At 35.2% G+C, this 18,842-nt stretch overlaps 1 protein-coding gene across 5 annotated transcripts in view; it reads right to left on the bottom strand.

The window, feature by feature from the left end:
• Positions 1-18,842, bottom strand: part of LOC108688119 (colorectal mutant cancer protein) — an 83,357-nt gene that overhangs the window by 36,760 nt on the left and 27,755 nt on the right. For 2 of the 5 annotated variants that reach the window (XM_018194227.1, XM_018194231.1), the window contains exon 1: positions 8,473-8,598. The exons of 2 other annotated variants lie outside the window; for them this stretch is intronic. The gene's annotated coding sequence lies outside the window, so the exon portion shown is untranslated. Of the gene's footprint in view, positions 1-8,472; positions 8,599-18,842 lie in introns of those variants that run through there. One more of the 5 variants, XM_018194228.1, reaches the window with a different exon arrangement.

Genomic DNA, 18,842 nt, shown 5'->3' with positions numbered 1-18,842 from the left:
ATAATAATAATAATAATAATAATAATAATAATAATAATAGTATTAATAATGTAGTTATAATAATATAATTCGTAATAATATTGGGTTATCCGGAAAGTTCGTGCCGCAAAAGATTTAAATTTAATAAATGTATACTAAAATTAAATCTTCTGCGTTTCAATTTTCCTTCAAAATCGGCACGAACTTTCCGGACAATCCAATAATTATAGAGGACTTCTACCAGGTCATTAAATTATGTAAACATTAATCCTTTATTATTCTTTTTCTATCATTTCGACTGTATTTAGTCTTCTTCAGCTGTGTTTAAAAATAAATAAAAACCCTTAACAATAATTATAAGAACATATTAAAACCTTATAAATTAATTTCGGTGACGGTATACAAAAGTATTAATCGGATCAACTCATCTACAATATGCGTTACTAACTCAACCATGTTATACTGTCAAATTCTAAAACGTATATAAAAGTAGTTCCAAATCAATTCTTCGGTTACCAACGAAAAAAGGTAGTCAAAGTGATCAGAAAAGACAGTCTAGTCATAAGTACAATGGTAACAATATTTCCAGATAAAATGTTTATATGTTTCGAACATACAACCTAATAATGATCTGGTAGAAGCCCCTATATTTTATTGTGAAATTTATACGAGCGGTTTATTTTTTTATCTAATATTTTTATCGTAATTAATATATAATTGTAGGTATTTATAATTATATTTAAAAAATACAGTTGGCACAAAAAATTACTATAAATTATAGTTAAATTATGCATTTTTTTTCTCTCGCGTAAACCATCTCGGAGATTAACGGAAAGGCAAGACGCACGTATAATCACCGCACGATTCACGAATGCTAGTCGCAAGGGTTATGCAAAGAGGCGGCGACGGGTGGGTATTACATGAATAATTAGTGCACGGCGTATATGTTATGTGCGTGCGTGCACGCGGATGAATCCGCGCGTGCGAATCGTCATGGGACGACGACCCGACGTGACGACTGCATCGCCGGGTGCTGTCGGCAATTAAGCACCGTACTGGCGAGTAACGCGCGTCATTCGGCCGGCACGCGTTTATTAATAATTAATGTCGCAAAAAGCGTGAGTAATTAAGGAACGATGTACGCGTTCGAGAACGGCTGGACCACAAAAATAATTTCTATGTGTCGCTCGCGCAAATCCGAGATAAACGCGAATAGCATAATTAACGGGCGATCTGTCTACCGAATTTAAGTACATATATTGCTCGAATTTCAACGAAAGCGACGCGAATATGACTTTCTTTCTCCTTTCTCCCTTTTGCGTAAAGCAAATAAAGCCATTGCTATAAAAGCCATTGCTATACAAGTATAATCGATTTAAATATACGAGCGTACACCACTGCACGCTTATCGCATCGCTTAAGTGGTCCTTTCTTAAGCGAGACTTAACAAGTGCCTTTCTTTAATTGCATGGCGCTCGACGTGGTTCTGAGGCCTCTTTTCCAAACAGTGCACGAACTGCAAAAAGCCCATCAAAGAGTTAAGAAGGAGAAGGAGGATCCCCTTTCTCCTCCTGGATTTCATTGGATCTCTCAATTTCCGTCTCTCCCGTAGCGCACCTTTGTAGCTTCTTTTTTCAAAAGAAACAAGAAGATGAAGAAGAGCACGAAGAGAGAATTCTCTCTCTTTTCCTCTCCTATATCTATCTCTCTCTCAAGGACGGGAACGCGGAAGGGATGGCACCTTGCACGGAAACTAGTTTGTTAAACTCGTTACTGATCCCTGAAATCACCGTCTGGCGACGTTCAATTTTATTTTTAGTAGCGCGTTTATCTATGGACTTTTGGGACTGGAATCTTAGGACGCCAAAGCGTCACAGATTTAAAAACATAGAGAAATTGGGTTATTTAAACAAGCGTTCTGTAGTGTGAGTTTGTAAATCATCGGAATGATAGATAGCAACTGTCGTTAACGTGAAGTTGCTGCCTTCTTAATAAGATAAATTAATGACATGTTTAACATACTTATTTCACCTATTTGTCACCAACAAAACTATTAATAGTAGTATTTCATTAGCATTCATATTTACTCTCTAAATCTGAATCAGTGGATAATCACTGATATCAGTATGCCACTGGTAATCAGTGAATGAAATGTGAGATCCCTAATCTAGTTAATCTTTATTGTTTGCTCTAACTAACCTTGTTTTAGTGTAAATTCAATGAATATGATATTAGAAGATTGAAATTAACGTACAAATATTTTAGTTATATAATGTTCCAACATTCTTCCTCTTTTTAGTTGAATTTCACTGATTATCAATGCAAAGTATGCTGGTAAGTAATTAGTGACTATCCACTATTTCAGATTTAGAGAGTATGAATCTAATCAGAAGTATGGAAAAAAAAATGAAAATATTTATTAGGAAGAAGGTCCTTACGAAAAAAAATACTATCGAACACGCGAAAAAACTATTGGAAATCATTGGAAAGCCATTCAAGTATACTTTTGTACACCATTCCTAATAGTTTTTTGAACAATGAAGGAGCATAAAAGCCAACGCAAAGTGACAGTGCAATAAATATATTAATTTACTTTACATATATCTTGATAAACGTTTCAACCATATATCTGGTCATCCTCAGTATCGCAAATCATACATATTAACCGCTACTTACAAAATTGTCAAAATATTTAACATAACTGTCCATCATCAAAAGATTCTTCTTTCTCTTTCTCTTATATCTATTATCTTTCTATTATAATACAACGTCGTTGAAAATTATTGTTAATAATTAATTTGAAATTCCACCAGCATCTCAGACCCTCACAGGATTCCTAAATTCTGTGAGTCGAACAGAAACACCAATGGATAAATTATATCGTATTACATATTAAAATCGCTAACAAGCTTTCAAAAATATATGTATCGTCAGAAACACAAATGGATAAACCGCAAAGTGTCGTATATTAAAATATCTGACAAGACCTTAAAAAAGATATGTATAGTCCTGACTATAAAGTAAATCAATATATTTATTGCATTATCATTCTGCATTGGCTTTTGTGGCTTCTTCATTATTCAAATTTGATTTGGCCGGAAGCCGTTTAAAGAGTGTCTAATAGTTTTTGAATTCAATAGCATTTTTCCATAAGGGAGGGGAGAAGCTAGATTGAAGAGAACTTAATTGAAGATCACAGGTTTTTCAGGCAAATTTTAAAAGCAGCTTTGATCTTATTTTCCCGAGAAAAGAAACGAAGAGTCGCGTCGAAATCCAAAAATTCTATCTATGATAGTGTATAGGGCAAAAGTCGCATTCACGGTCGATTATTAATGGCACGTGCGATCAATTTAACGGCGCAATCACGTTCACGTGAGCGTCGGGTGTCGCGAGGTCAAGGTACACGGTATTACGGATTCGCGAAACGCGTCACGAACATGTCCCGACGAAGGCAATTTACAGGGTTGCAAACGAGACTATTTCGAATAAGGACAGAGTCGATTGCTCTACGTTGATCAAAGGGTCGGGAACGCGAGGAAAATACAAGGGAAGGTCTCAAGGGTTCTGTATATGTTGTATATAGGGAATAGACAAAATAATATAATCACCTGGCGAATACACTATTTTATTCTTAATAAGAGATTGGCCTATCATTTGCTTTTCTATCCTTTTTGGAATAATCATACAATGCTTAAATAGTTTCCAATAAAATGTTGTATTATTCTTTTAGTAGAGCATCTTATTTATTCTATTTTCCAATATTGCCCTCTGTTCTCCAAAATTTTAAGATCTTTTCTGGCCAACGCCTGTTTTGTATATTGAATTATTTGTAAAAAACGGAGTGAGAAATACATTTCCTCCTCTATCTTTTAAACAATTATAAGATGTTCTGTTAAAAATGATATAATCTCTCTAAATCTGAATCAGTGGATAGTCACTAATTATTCAGTGGCATACTTGACACTGGATAATCAGTGAAGTTCAACTAAAAAAGGAAGAATGTTTGAGCATTATAGTTAAAACTACTGTATATAATTAAAAATACTGATATTTGAATGTTAATTCCAATCTTATCCAATATCATATTCATTGAATTTATGCACTAAAACAAGATTAGTTAGATAATATAACAAAGATTAGACAGGGATTTCACATTTTATTCACTGATTACCAATGACATTCTTGGCACTGATATCAATGATTCAGATTTAGAGAGATATAATATTGTAATAATTGCTACATTATTCAAACATGCATTATTCTATTTTAACATAGTGTCGGCTTCTATTGGCTTCTTTTATTATACGATTTATTTCTTTAGAGCCTCGTAATAATATTTTACATCCATTATTTTATTCTAGCAAGGATAGAATCACATTAAAAACAAATAGGTCAATTTCTTATTAATAAAACAAATAGCTGATATATTTTTCAGGTGTCCACGTAGTTTTGTCTATCTACTTGTGTGTATATATTTATGAAATATAACTCTCTTCGAGTTAGGAACTGTAATCAGTTACAACAATTCTTCCTCATCGATTTCCGCCGGTGGAATTCCAGCTCCGGAGCGTCATTGGCGTACGTAGCGAATAGCGATACGTGAGTTTACAACGTAATTTATTAGGGTGATTGGATACCCGGGAATCGGCGATGCGTAACCGTAGGATCGAGCCATTATATCGCGTAAGAGGCAGGTCTATCGCGATGGAGCGCTCATCGCGGGCGTAAATGTGTCACCGTACACACATTGCTCGGCAACGTGCGGTAAAAACAAGAGCCCTTATCTAACGATCTGGTGCAGCTGATGCGCATGCACGTACGTTGAATTGCGTTTTATCGCGACCGCGATACCTTTCCCGGGATATCTCTCCCAAGAAAGTCGTTACGATGACGATTATCAGACGTATCGTTTGATAACGGAGCAATAATACATAGTACAACAATATTTAATATTAATAGACGTCTCGTTTATTACAGCGCGCTGCTTCGGATTTCCGATTGCCAGACATTGGGCTATTAAAATCCGACGAGCATCTCAGTCGCGCAATAGGTGGCAATACGCCTGAAATTGGTCGGCGCGTTCAGGAGACGGATGGCACGTCCTGAGTGCTGATCGATGCCGGAATAATGACGAGAACGGAGAGGGAGGAAGAAAGGAAGGAAGGAAGGAAGGAAAAGAGTTTCGGGGGTTTTTAGCGACGCACAGTAGGCCGGTCGATCGCCTTTCTCTCGAATATCCTAATATCCGAGGTCCTATTCTAAGTGCACGGATTGGACGGCGCCGACCGACCGACGACGGCGTGTATTTGCGCGGATTTAATGGAAGTTAAATGAATCGAATTGTTCCTCATCCCCGTCGGGCTCTCGCGAGTCCGACTCTCAAGCTCTTTGGCGGCGCGCCAGCTGAAGCTCCCGTTCGAAAGAGGAAAACGCGCGCGACGTGGAAAAGCGAACGCGAGAGTCGCGAGCGATGTATCAGAGAGACAAGCTTATTCCCGAGGTGAACCGCGATGGCTGTTTTTCTTTTTTTTTTCCTTTTGTCGCCATGAGCTGATCTCAATTATGGTGCGGAGGGACGGGCTTTAAAACAAGAAGTACCAAGATTTCTTATTCATTAAAAGAGGATTAAATGAATAAATTATTATGAAAATAAAAATGTAATAAAAAATCAAATATTTCATTAGTGAAAAAGTAAAAGTAGTGAAAAGTCAAAGAACTTAAAAATTCCATCCTTTTCACAAAAGGTATAATACAAAAATGTAATAGTGATTTAAAAAAATAGAAGCGCTCGTATTTTCAGTATCTTTAAAGCCAGTGTTTAATGCTGTGCATTAGAGATTGAAGGTTGAGAATTGGAGATCAGGATTTAACTAATTAGAACGAAATAAATTAAAATTGAAATCATCTGATTGATCAAATTCTAATTCCCATCTTCAATTCGTAATCCTCAACCTCCAATTTCTGATACGGACTTGGGGTAAAATGGTACAATTCTGAACGAAATAAGATTTGAATCCAATTTTCAAAGGTCAAGTTTTTTTCCTGTTTGATATCCTTCAGTATCCTCCACACAATAAGAATGTTACCAAACTTCGACATCGAAAATTGGATTCAAATTTTATTTCGTTCAGAAATATATCATGTTCGAAATTGTTCCATCTTATTCTAAAGCCCGTGTCACATTACATATTAGAGATTAAGTATTACGAAATGAAGATTAAATTCAACCAATTAGAATGAAACACACATTAAAATTAAAATTATCTAATTATTCATAAGTTCTAATTCTCAATTCGTAATCCTTAATCTCGAATATTTGATCTAATAGGTACTTAAGCCCGTGTCACACTACGCATTATAGATTGAGGACTGCAAATCGGAAATTAAAATTGAATCATTTAAAACAGAAAATGGACTAAAATTAAAATTATCTGATTGATCCAATTCTAATTTTTCAATTTGCAATCCTTAATCTCCAATACGTATAGTCTGATACAGGTTTAACACATCGCGTGCCTCGTAAAAAAGAACAACGTTCAAACGGAACATACCGAGCTCACGTCACACGCCAAAGTTTACGCACGCAAGAGATATATTACAAGCATCGTTACAGGTTTAAAATAGCGCGACGCTCGCACGAGCCGCCCTTTTACGCTTTCGTCATGCTATCTGTTCAGGTAACAGTCCCTCCCGAAGGTACCGCGCTTGATATAATCATCGAAAATAGTCTCAGGTTAATTCTTACATCAATTACCCAAAGTCACGATAGTGGAGTCCAATGGATAGAACGGTCGGTGCGGCGCAAGTAATTACTTAACGCAAATCGTCGCCCGAATGCGAACTGGCGCTCGCCGAGTAACAACTGCGTTTCATTAGCCGCTAGTGCCATTAATCGTGATTTCCTATCACCTAATTAAACGGGCAAACTTGACTACACGTGACTGTTCAACTCTGGCGCAAGGCATCACCCGCCTCGATCCGGCTGCTCATAAATCTACCTCGTCCTACCGAACGCGATAATGGGGCATCGATAGGGTTACGATTACATCATGGGATTATGGTCATCGTAAAAGTTCCCGACGCACTTCCGTACTTCTTGTAACCTTCCTTTTGAATTAATTTCTTGGCAAGTGGAATGGTGAAAGGAATCTATCTTGAAATATTGTAAAATTTGATTTGAGATGGAATAGGAATCGAGAATAATTAGAACTGACCGAAGTTCTTCAAGATTTATTTATGGTATGTAAACGTGGTACGGACATAGCGACTTTATCTTCTTTGATAACTGGTAGGTGCAACCTCTCACTTCTGATATTAACAAGTGAAGAGTCGGGGAAAAAAATTAATAGTCAACTGAGAAGCACTGACGGAAATATTTGATACGCATAATCATTCATATTGTCGATATGCGATAAACTAAAAACTTTCTTTTTCATCAAAAAATTGTATTCGTTGGAATAATAAAATTTTTGTAATCAAAGTTTATTCTAAAATTTTGGTTAGAATAACTAAATTTTTTTTTTAGGATAACACAATTTTTTAATGAAACAGTAAGAAAATTTTTGTTTGTTACATATCAGCAAAATGAATATATACGTACAAATATTTCTCTCAATGTGAAATCTTTATGTTTCACTTCTACACAGAAAAAACAAGTTTACTGAGTGATCCACATAAAAGTAATAAAGTATATAAATTAAAATATTTAGATAGATTCAGATCTAAAAATAATTTTGTTGAATTATTAAAATAATTATACAGGAAATTCAAGCATAATAACGTGCAATATTACAAAAAGTTTTGACAATCTCTACATAATTATTTTACTTAATAAAATTATTTTCGGATCTGTATTCTGCTAAATTTTTAAATACTTCAGCAAAATCGTTCTTTCTGTAGTACATTAACACACCGACAGTTCCACTGCTATCATAATTGTTGTATTTCATTCGTGTATGAATACTTAAAAAATGATTCTAAGACTTTCTTAATTTTCCTACAATATCTCGCGAGAAGAGCAGACAAGAGACATTGGAGATCTGCAATAAGAAAAGATGGTAGCTTTATGGAGGTACGGTGACAAGAGCGTTTCGATGGAAGAAACGAATCGACGGGGAGAGATCGTGTTTGGTCTGTATCGTACATATCTATAAAATAAGGGAGGAATGGGGGTCGCTACGCTGCGGTACCGATTCGCGCCGTAATTGCTTTTGCATCGATTGTTCTTACGAGGTCAGCTCCTCGTAACATAACTACGCTACTATGTTTCTCGTGGCCCAGAATCTCGTCCTAACGCTTCCAGCGATACAAAGACTGGGAATCGTCCACCGATCTTGCGCATAAATCGCGCGTATTTGGATCTTAAGTCGCGCTAAGTACGAATCGAGATGCCGATCTCGCGGGTCGCATGTGAATCTCGTGAGATATCGGTCTCGCGTACGAGGTTGTCTTCTGCTGTACTCCCTGAATTGACGATTCGAAGATTATTTTTACCGCACGGTTGACGACGATCACCTGTTCGCGCGGTGAACTCGATGGCGAGATCGACGAGCGAACTGACAAGAGATCGCGGAAATCGGCACGACGCGACGCGACAACGAGCGAACAAGACACCAAGACGCTCGGTGACAGACTGAACCGGACGGACGACGGACTACCGAACGACCGAACCACCGTGTTCGGCGCTCTTACACCCCGAAGGTGTTTGAGGAGGCGCCGGCCGAGGGCGACCGACTGCCACCGAACGTTGCCGATCCGGCTCGTTGCACTGAAAGCTCCGCACGGCCTGCAGTTATCTATCCCCGTGTTCGCTCGCTGTGCACGATATCCACCGTGCTCGTCGCGGGTGGCACGGTAATACAGTCGCCACAAGTTTCGCGAAGAGGGAAGATAAAGCCTATACTGAGAGAAAGGATTTTGTTAATTTAATAAGCCACCACAGTACCTTTAACCTTTAACGGTGATCGGTAAATATGTGACAACAAATTTTGTTATTGTGATTGCTGCTAGTCTGCTATATCAACCAATTATTAGTAATATAAGCAAACTAATCTATCTTTTAGATAGACTTTAGGCTCATTTACATAGAATTCGTAGATGATCGTAGAGTCTTAAGTCGTAGGAAACTGACTAAGCACAGTCAAATATATAGGAAGAATATTTGACTAGAATATCAATTTCTTACCATTTGACCTTGTAACCGTCTATGACTTTTATATATATATCCCATACAGTATAGAAAGATTGCAGAAATATTGTAGAATGATTTCACTGAAACATTGCAATATTGCAATATTGATGGTTGCGAAATCATTATTTGCTGAATCATTATTGCAATTCCAACAATGTTACAAGATGTCCGCTTTTTGTTATATTGCAACAAAATATATTCCAGCAATATTGCAATGTAATGTATTTGGAAATTTTTTACGAATTTTTTTACTCTAAAATAAAAATTATTTCTATACATATATCTCACTAACTTTAATTTTTCTATAAATCGCATTTCCAGTGATATGTGCTTTCCAAAAGCAATTTTTTATGATAAAACCATAAAATATTCCAATAAATATAGTATTAATTCTGAAGGATAAATTTATTCGTAAAAATAGAACATGTATATATGTGTCCCGAACAAACTACAAATATTAATATAATAATACAGTCGCTTGGTAAGTTAATCATGGATTAAGTTCGCAGTGATTCTTTTTAATTTGAAATCACCGAGTCAATCGAAATCAATTAAAAAATGAAATTTTATCAATAAAGTTTGGACGTTGGTTTATTCTTGCGTTCACATCAGGCATAAATACATCATCGATCATATAATTAATACTTCGATAAATCGTTTTCAGCAGTTTAATTTTTAGCTTATCGTCTTATTCAATAATGATGCATTGTATCCAAACTCGATATTATACAATCTTTTGATTTCATATTTAAAATAAATATAAAATTTAGCTAATGAAATGACCGTCAAAAAATAGATCAATAAATTTTTTATTTAAATATAAAATGAATTATATTAATTATTATATCATAAAAACGGCTGTTAAAGTAAAACACTGTACTACATAAATATTGTAAAAAGCTTATATTTTTATTATTATTATTGTAACAATTAAAGAATTACAGTTTTGCAATGTTTGTGAAATATTACAAGCCTATTACTGATATTTTGCAGGCATATTGTTAATTTACATTCTGTAATACCTCTGTAATATTACATTGCAATCTGTAATATTGCAACATTGCAGCAATATTGCTTCAATCTTCTGTGCTATATACTCATATATACGTGTATATGAGTCTCTTATTTGCTAGCGATATTATTTGTTACATTGACGAATTAATTTGCAATCATAAACAAATCGATCGTTTTTTTAACATTACATTTGCTTTCCCTTGATTTGTTTCCTATAACAAAATCATTTCTCTCAGTGTACCGACCTGTCCGTTAACGCATTAACCTGGATCTACAATAGATTTTTTTTAAGCCTTTAGCCATAAGAAATGGATGAATCACAATCGATTATTCTTCTCGCATTCGGTTATAATTGGATCAGTTTCTTATGGCTTGAGACTTAAAACACTTATTGTTAGATCTGTTAACTTCGTGCGAAAATACCTAATCAAGAATATTTTATGATGAACAAAAGCGACTTTTCACAAATCGATGCTTAATTTTCTATACAATTATGTGCACTTTTAATTTAATTCAAAATTCATTGTCTACCATAGAATTACATTTAAAAATGTGTAAATACACAAATGAGATACCAGTAATGCTGCTGCTGTAAAATGTACCAGAATAATTCAGAAAAATATTTGACTTGAAACATTTTTATTTTACATACATGTATCGATTGAACACGACACACGAAAAGTATGGTTTTGTTGAAGTATCGTTGAAATATAAGTATTTGTTGAAATGTAAAAATTTTATCTAGATACAGATCTGAAAATAATTACCAACAAAATAATTATGTTACACACTCAAGCTAATTGTCAGAATGTTAAACTCTTTTTGCAGTATCGTCCTACTTGAGCTACATAATTATTTCGATGTTTCAACGTAACCATTTCAGATCTCTAAATAAATTTTTACATACTTTAGTAAAACTGCACTAAGAGAAAAGTGTGATATTTGTGACTATAATATAATTACGTTAGTAAAATAATGGTTAGGAATTCTATTTTTATAATTATTATTACTGTTATAATATTCAAGTAATAATTATATTTATATCTATCAAAAAAAAAAACGCTATAGCTGGCATCAAAAATAATTACAAGTTATGATAATTGCATCCATTTTCTTCTCAGTATATTCTTTTTGTCTATTCGTCAATTAATTATTCAAGTTTTTTTACTGTCTTTCCCATTGCATCGTTTTTCGTTAGGAAACGTTACGAATGTTCTGCTTGCGAATGAACATCGATCGCGCGTTGCTTCGAGAGACACAGACAGCGCGTGCTTTGTTTGCCCGACGAGGATCAGGGATAGAACGATTAAGATAAAACGAATCCATTAGGTCCTAAGAACGGATGCCCTTTAAGGTGAGACGATAAGAAGAAAACCCGCAGCTGACATAATCACACGGGAGGAGAGATACGTGATTATTAACGCACTGCGCGCAAGTCGCGAGAGAAAATTGCTGTAGCGGTTGTTAACCGAATAGCGACACTTAAGCGAAATTATTAGGATCGCCGCAGATGGCGATCCGCCTACCCTTCGGGTTTTCTCTCGTGCTTAACTCGTTAAAACGTACATCATCCCGCGCGCGGAAAAACGTCCCGTTGCGGCATCAAATGTACGCGCGTTCCGTTCTTGCGGCCGTAATACTGTATAGGAATTACGGTTCACACGCTCGCGACAAACCATTAATCACGCTGCAGCAATAAGTCATCAGTTTTCTCGGCGATAAATAGCAAAAATCGCAAAGATGACGTCTCTGCGAGAATAACGCGGAAATGAACACCGCCGCGATTCTGTCTCTCGGCGCCGAGAACGAGAAGCTCAAAGTGTAAAAATGTGGGGGAGAGGGAAAAAAAAGAGGGGAGGAGACCGCAGGAGAGCGATTGTATTAGTGTAATTACGAGGGCGGGACGGTCTGGGTGCGGCGTCTTAATTAACACCGCTAATTTCTCGATTAACGCGACGTGGCTTCCCGCGGGAGGAAGATGAAAGAGGATCCAAAGGTTGGATGACGATGAAAAGCGGTGACTTTTTCCGCCGAGGGTTTCCCAGCTGGTGCGGTGGCTGCGTCGCCGGCACGCCATTCGCGAATTATTATTCGCGTTCCGTAGGAAACGGGAAACCGCCGCCGGGGAATGATTTTATCTCCCGAACTATATACATAGATAATTCCCGGTTTGTTCGCACTTGTACGAGCTATGCGATTATGAGTGTCGACACACCAAACGGAGCGTGTTATCCGAAACACCGCTCGAATGGAAAGCAAGACGCTTCGCATAATTAAGAGCGTGGGCTTTCTGAGCGCAATTCGCGGCCGCGTTACCGTGAATTATTTTCACAGTTCAGTTGGAGGCGTTCATCCTCATGCATTCTCATACGTACCGTAAAAGTTACAATACGCATAATTAGATGCGCCATATATAGTTAAAGTTCTAGATATATCAAAGTAGTGCATTCCTTTTATCTGAGCCGAAATGTCGACAACCTTCCTGTTGGCTATTTCGACCTAGAAACTTCTTCCTCTTACAGATGAAAAAAAAAAATAATTAAGTATTATAAAATGATATAAGAAAGATTGCTTTTAATAGCTGAACTCAGCAAAAAAGAAAGAATAAGGTAAAAAGTACACGGAAAAAAAAATTAATTGGATGGTACGGCAAACCTATAATTTACTACGCGAATTCAACATCGACGAATTAAGAAGATTTGATGGTTTAATAAATCGCTAATGTTATTCAGCTGTCAACTTTGCTATTTTAACATAGAAAATTGAGTGTCTGTATATTACGACTGTAGATTTGCTGAATCAGTGAAGTTTTCAGCTGTGTTTTTTTTCCGTGTAGTTATAAATCTTTGTTATTTTTCTAATCCCTCAGAGAATAAATAGATTTATTAATTTATTATTTCGTAACATTTATTCATTTTTGGCCACTATCCTTGTCTGTAGTCCAATAAGCGCTTAGTATCAAAGCCATGGCTCTTATTTAGTAAGGAAATCAATACGTTGGCTTACGTTTTACTGCTTAAATTTTTTTTGTGTGTGCCGTGGTCCTTATTGGGATAAAGTATGATTAATAAGTAAAAAATGGAAGATTGCAAAAGTTGTTCCCTCTTTCTCCTCTCTCCTTCCCCTTTCTTTTTCCCTTTCCTCCTTTTTCTCGAATCTTGTTAACCTTCTAACAACGGTAATTTTCTAAAAAGATGGGATCTAAAAAGATGGGATTAAATCTGTCCTGATAGTCTGTTTTATTTATTTTTCATTTAATTTATGTATAAAATGAGTAGAGAAAAAGTAAATAATAACAAGAACTTCTTCCTCTGTTTATTTAGAGATGAAAAAATAAATAATTGAGTATTATAAAGAATTTATATAAGAAAAATATTGTTTTTGATAGCTGAACTCAGCTCATCAAAAGCAAAAGAAACAATAAGGTAAAAAATAGTCATAAATAATTCGCTTTGTTATTTTTCTAATCCCCCAGAGAATAAATAAATTTATTAATTTATTATTTCGTAACATTTATTCATTTTTGGTCGCTATCTTTACTATTTTGTGTAAAAAAAACTTTTGCCCTAGTTTCAAAATAATAAACAAATGTTGTAATAAGTATACAAGATATATTCTATAAAACAGACAAAGACGTGAGATCTGACTTCGAGACTCTGTATTAGAAGATTAATTTAATATGAAACACGTGTCTCTGGTTACTCAATGAATTTTTCCGAGATCTGGACATATTTTTTTCTCAGTCTCGCGCATCTGTCGGTGCAATTTCATCGCGCCTTACGGTATCATCACCGCGACATACCGTTTATTGCGTCACGTGAGCGTATCACGAGAATTCATAGGGAAGACGACGAAGAGGTATGGAATTCTCGGGGCCTCCCAACGACGAGAAGGCGGAAGTAAATATCCTCGGGAAAAAGGATGTGGGCGTCGCGATGGAAAATAACGATCGGTCGCCCTAGAAAAACATCGTCCCAGTCAGGATATTTCTTCGTCTTATACGAGACGAAGCCGTGAGGCAACCCCGACCGAGTTATCACGTGCTCGGATCGCTCGTACGAGTCATTTGTTCCGGGAAAAAATTACGGAATCTTATTGCAGCCTTTATTATCTCGTCGCAGCCTATCACCGATCGAGCTTCATTTTTTTATGGAGCTGCTTCGAGGCGCATCCTTCTTTACACGCTCTGATAACAATTTGTCCATCGACTGTGCGACGCCGTCTCGCTTTCTTCTTTCCATTTATAGGCGGTTTGTTACAATTAGGAAATATTAATTACATTTCTGGATATCATACGTTATATAGCTGCAAAATTATCAATATATAAACAATATAAATGCTATAAGTATTTTAAATTATAAAGCTCAATCTACTATAAACGCAAAACGTAGGTCGCAAGTGTAACGTATTTGAAATTGTAATAATGTCGCAGACCGCAATGCGCAGGATGCGAAAGTTGAAGTTCATCTAACTTCCTATGTCCTGCGTTCTGCGTTCTGCAATCTATTGTAATTAAAATATGTTTGATTAGTTTCTAGTCTTGCGACCTGCGACCCACGTTCTGCGTCTTATGTAGATCGGGCTTTATAGATTGCAGACGATAATACATAGGACGCAAGACGCAGGATGCGAAAGTTGAAGTTCATCCTATGTCCTGCGTTCTGTTTCTTACAACTTATTATAATTAAAATACGTTAAGTTAGTTTTTAGTTCTGCGACCTTTGTTCTACATGCTATGTAGAGATCAGGCTTAAAAGGGCTTCAGCATAAAGATGGTCATAACCGAGTCGAAGTCGTATGTTAATACGTGGTTTATAATAAACAGTAACAGCAGTGGATTAAGGAGTAGGCGTAGAAATCAATCAATCATAATTGATTATTTTCCTCACTTTCAGCTATAATTGATTGATTTCTACACCTATTCCTTAATCCATTACTGCTGCTGCCTATTGTAGATCACATATAACGCACAGTGTTTTGATCAACCTATAACTATGACTTCGACTCTACGATCTACGACTCTGTTACGGTCATCTTTGTGCTTAGGCCTTTAAGTGGACGGTAAGAACTGTCGGTCCTGCGCGATCCTGCGGCGATCATTGTCCGTCTGATCATCGTCCGATGTGCAAGCTGATATGATTTGTTTATTCAACAGTGTGCGTACCTCTGCATGAGTTTCCACGAGTTGTATAATATTGTAACAGAAAGAGTAAAAGGGTCTTCATCATAAGTAATGTCGTTATTCATATTTATCCTTTCCTTGAGTGACACACACCTATAGTCAAACAAGAAAACAACGTTCCACTTAGAGTCTATTTTACAATCGCGTAAGTGTAATTGTAAATAGTTGTAGTTGTAAAAATTCAATCACAGCTGAATACGAAAAAAATGTTTGACTGTGATTGATCAATTCTTATAACTATTTACAACTATGCAATTGTAGAGTAGATTTAAGGCAAGTCCTTTTCTTAAAAAAAATATAGCCATTTTCGCTTAAAAGATCTGTTTTATCTCACCTTCCTCTAGTCGGTTATCTCTTTTGGTAGATAATTGTATTTATTGAAGCAATTGTGAATTACAATAATAGACACAGAGTAAAAATAATGGCTAGCTGGTATTTATAGTCCGTTTTTATTTTAAGATTATCAAGATATTAAATATCTTAAGATTAATACGCTTCTGTGATTAGTTTATAATTATTAATATCTTATATTTAATAATAAAATGGTCTTAAAATAAAAGCACTAGATGTGAATTAAGTACTAATTCCGGATTACTTTTTCATATTTAAATAATTAGAGTATTTGCCATTAAATGATACATATCAGAAGATTCTTTAGCATTTGTTTTATCTTTTTCAATTGAATTGAATTTATTAGCGATACACACATTTTATTGATATCGTTAATTAAATGTGCGATTACTAATATATGTAACTTTACAAATTTATTCAAAGTGTAATATCATAAAAAATTGTCTTATGGCTTATAGCAAATAATAAATAGCATTAAATTTCATGAAAAAAATCAACATTATGCTCAGTTGAGATTAAATGTGTTGTTCAATCATGTTATAACGACTCTTTTATGTACATTTATTACAAAAATGTTTAAAAACTTGTCAAATTTGACAAATAATACCATCCCGAAAGATTTATTTGTTTTAAGTATAAACAGAAATATAAAACAGAATATAAAATAGTATATATGTGCTATATATGCAAAAAGTGTTACTATTCATAATTTGTTTTTATTGCTAAACGTTTAATTTTCATTACTTTTTTTAAATTATCATTGATTTTTAACTATCACTAATTTTAAATGAACTTGAATGTGTTAAAATCACATCTAGTTATAGGATCTAATTGTGATCCACAATTAGATCCTATAACTAGATGTGAAATTTAATTATAATTTCGTTATATATATTTTGATATGCATGCGCAAATCAATTTTATTATTCTTATGGGACATAGTAATGCCGTCAAAAAAGATAAAGCATTTAGCGAATTGATTTATAATTAGTATGGGATTTAATTGTGGATAATTGTCATTATTTCATTTAATACAAATTAAAACATAAAACGATAAAATGGAATAAAATGGAATAAAATCGTTCATAATGTAATCTTTATGATCAATCATGACTAAATATTTTATTTGATTTTGTTCTGGATAAAAATATGAATTTTTTTTTTAAAGAATGAGCCACAACTAGTGGTTTTAAATATAAAAATCGACTATGATTTACTGATTTATGTTATTTTGGATTTATCACGCCATAGCAGGTAATGCCGAGTTAAAACAGATTATTCATTAGCGTTCGTTTTTTTTCTTTGAATTCAATTTTAAACACTTACGTTCCTCTCGTGAAATATGGCATCAATTTCTCTATAGTTATGCCGGTATGGATATACACAAATTGATGTTGCACGCAATGGATATATATCTCGATAACGCGTTAACATCATCTCGCTGCAGCGCAGTTCTAGTAATTCCTATGCCGGAGTAACAACGGGAATTAACATCGCTTGTTATGTTTGCCCTGACGACTCCCGCGCTCCGCGACTTCTCCGTTTCCATTTCTATGGAAATTCGTGTTTCACGTAGAATAGCGTCTCCATGAGCAACGAGCTTCTTCGTACGAGCGAGCGGGGTGGCCTAAGACGCGGCGTATTTACGCCTTTCCCCGGAAAACGGACGTCGGCGTCGGCGTCGGCGTCGATATCGTAACGCGAATGCGTGAAAGCTTCTCTTCTGCACATTCGCAGGGTGTTAAGAGGAAGGAAAAATATCCAAGGGGGATGAGTTAGTTCTTGGCGTTTCTCTTAAAACGTAAATACGCGCATTATACATCGAGCATTGAGAAATATTTTATGCTTAAAAGAAGCTATGTCCGTAATAAAAGAAAAGATATTATTTTATATGTATATCGGTGCTTTTTATATCTTCTTAGTAAATTCTTCCGCGTGGGGCGCGACGCTCCTCCTCGAGCGGTCAAAATTCTCTTCTGCGGCCTTCCCACTTTTTTTTTTTCGATGCCGTAATGCAGAGCGTAATAACGGTTATTTATAGGCAGTAAACGGCGCACACTTCTTTTTTTCCTTCCTCGAAATCATCCTCCTTCTGTTCTCCTTGTGTTCTCGTTCCTCGAAACACGGGAGTGCAGACTCTCGCGAGAAATCGCGATAACCTCGGAATTTGGTCGGTACTTTTATTTCTCTTTTCCCTTTGCAGCTGTCGTGACTCTTAAAACGAGCGGGGAGGTGATTGCGAACGGAATCACCCGCGAAACCGAAACGCCTCGAGAGATGGAAATTTCGTTGTCGAAGCGATTTGAGCGAGAACGAAGTTTTAAGATGTTACGCATTAAATCCATGGCGTGAATTTTAACGTAAAAATATATCTACATTTAACAAGATAATTCTTCTTTTTTTTCAAGATTGTTATATAATTTTTAACTATATCCACCAATATAACTCTTTTAAAGTCTTTTAGAGGGGATTTAGAAAGTTTTACAATGTTAAATTTTATGTACGGGAAAGCTATTTAACATAAAAATGTAAAATTTTAGGTACTTATTTTTAAATTCATTTTTACTCCAGGCTAAAATTTTGGAAACACTTTTTAATAATCGACAGGATCACTTTTATTCAAATATTTCAAGTTCTATTTATATATTTGACAATGCATTTTTTAGTAATCATTTTTCGGATCCAACAATTGTTATTAGCTCTAAAATATTATTATACTGGATTTATTGTAATAAATACATTGTTATAGATATTTAAATAATTCCAAAAATGTCAAAAAGTGTTTCCAAACTTTTAAACTTTTAAAAAATTGTATCCAAACTTTCGGCTTAACTTAAAATATAAATTTTTGAAAGTTTCTAAGCTCAATATTCTCGGAGTTCATGTAAACCGCTTTTCACATTCTATTTTAAAAAGATGAACATGATTGGAAAACTTCTATCCATTTTAAATGAGCCAAGAAAATTTTTAATGAATTTTGCTATCGTACTACAATCAAGTCTTTAATATTTATTTATTTTTATTGAGAAAAAGAGCAACACTTTACAATTATGTTTACAATGTCGTCACTTTGTGAAATTTTAATACAATCAAAATTTTACACTAGTTATACTAACAGAATAAAAG

This window comes from Atta colombica, unplaced genomic scaffold (genome assembly GCF_001594045.1).
Source record: "Atta colombica isolate Treedump-2 unplaced genomic scaffold, Acol1.0 scaffold225, whole genome shotgun sequence".
NCBI lineage: Eukaryota > Metazoa > Arthropoda > Insecta > Hymenoptera > Formicidae > Atta > Atta colombica.
The sequence above is the reverse complement of the archived record's forward strand: the minus strand, read 5'-3'. Positions and strand labels throughout refer to the sequence as shown.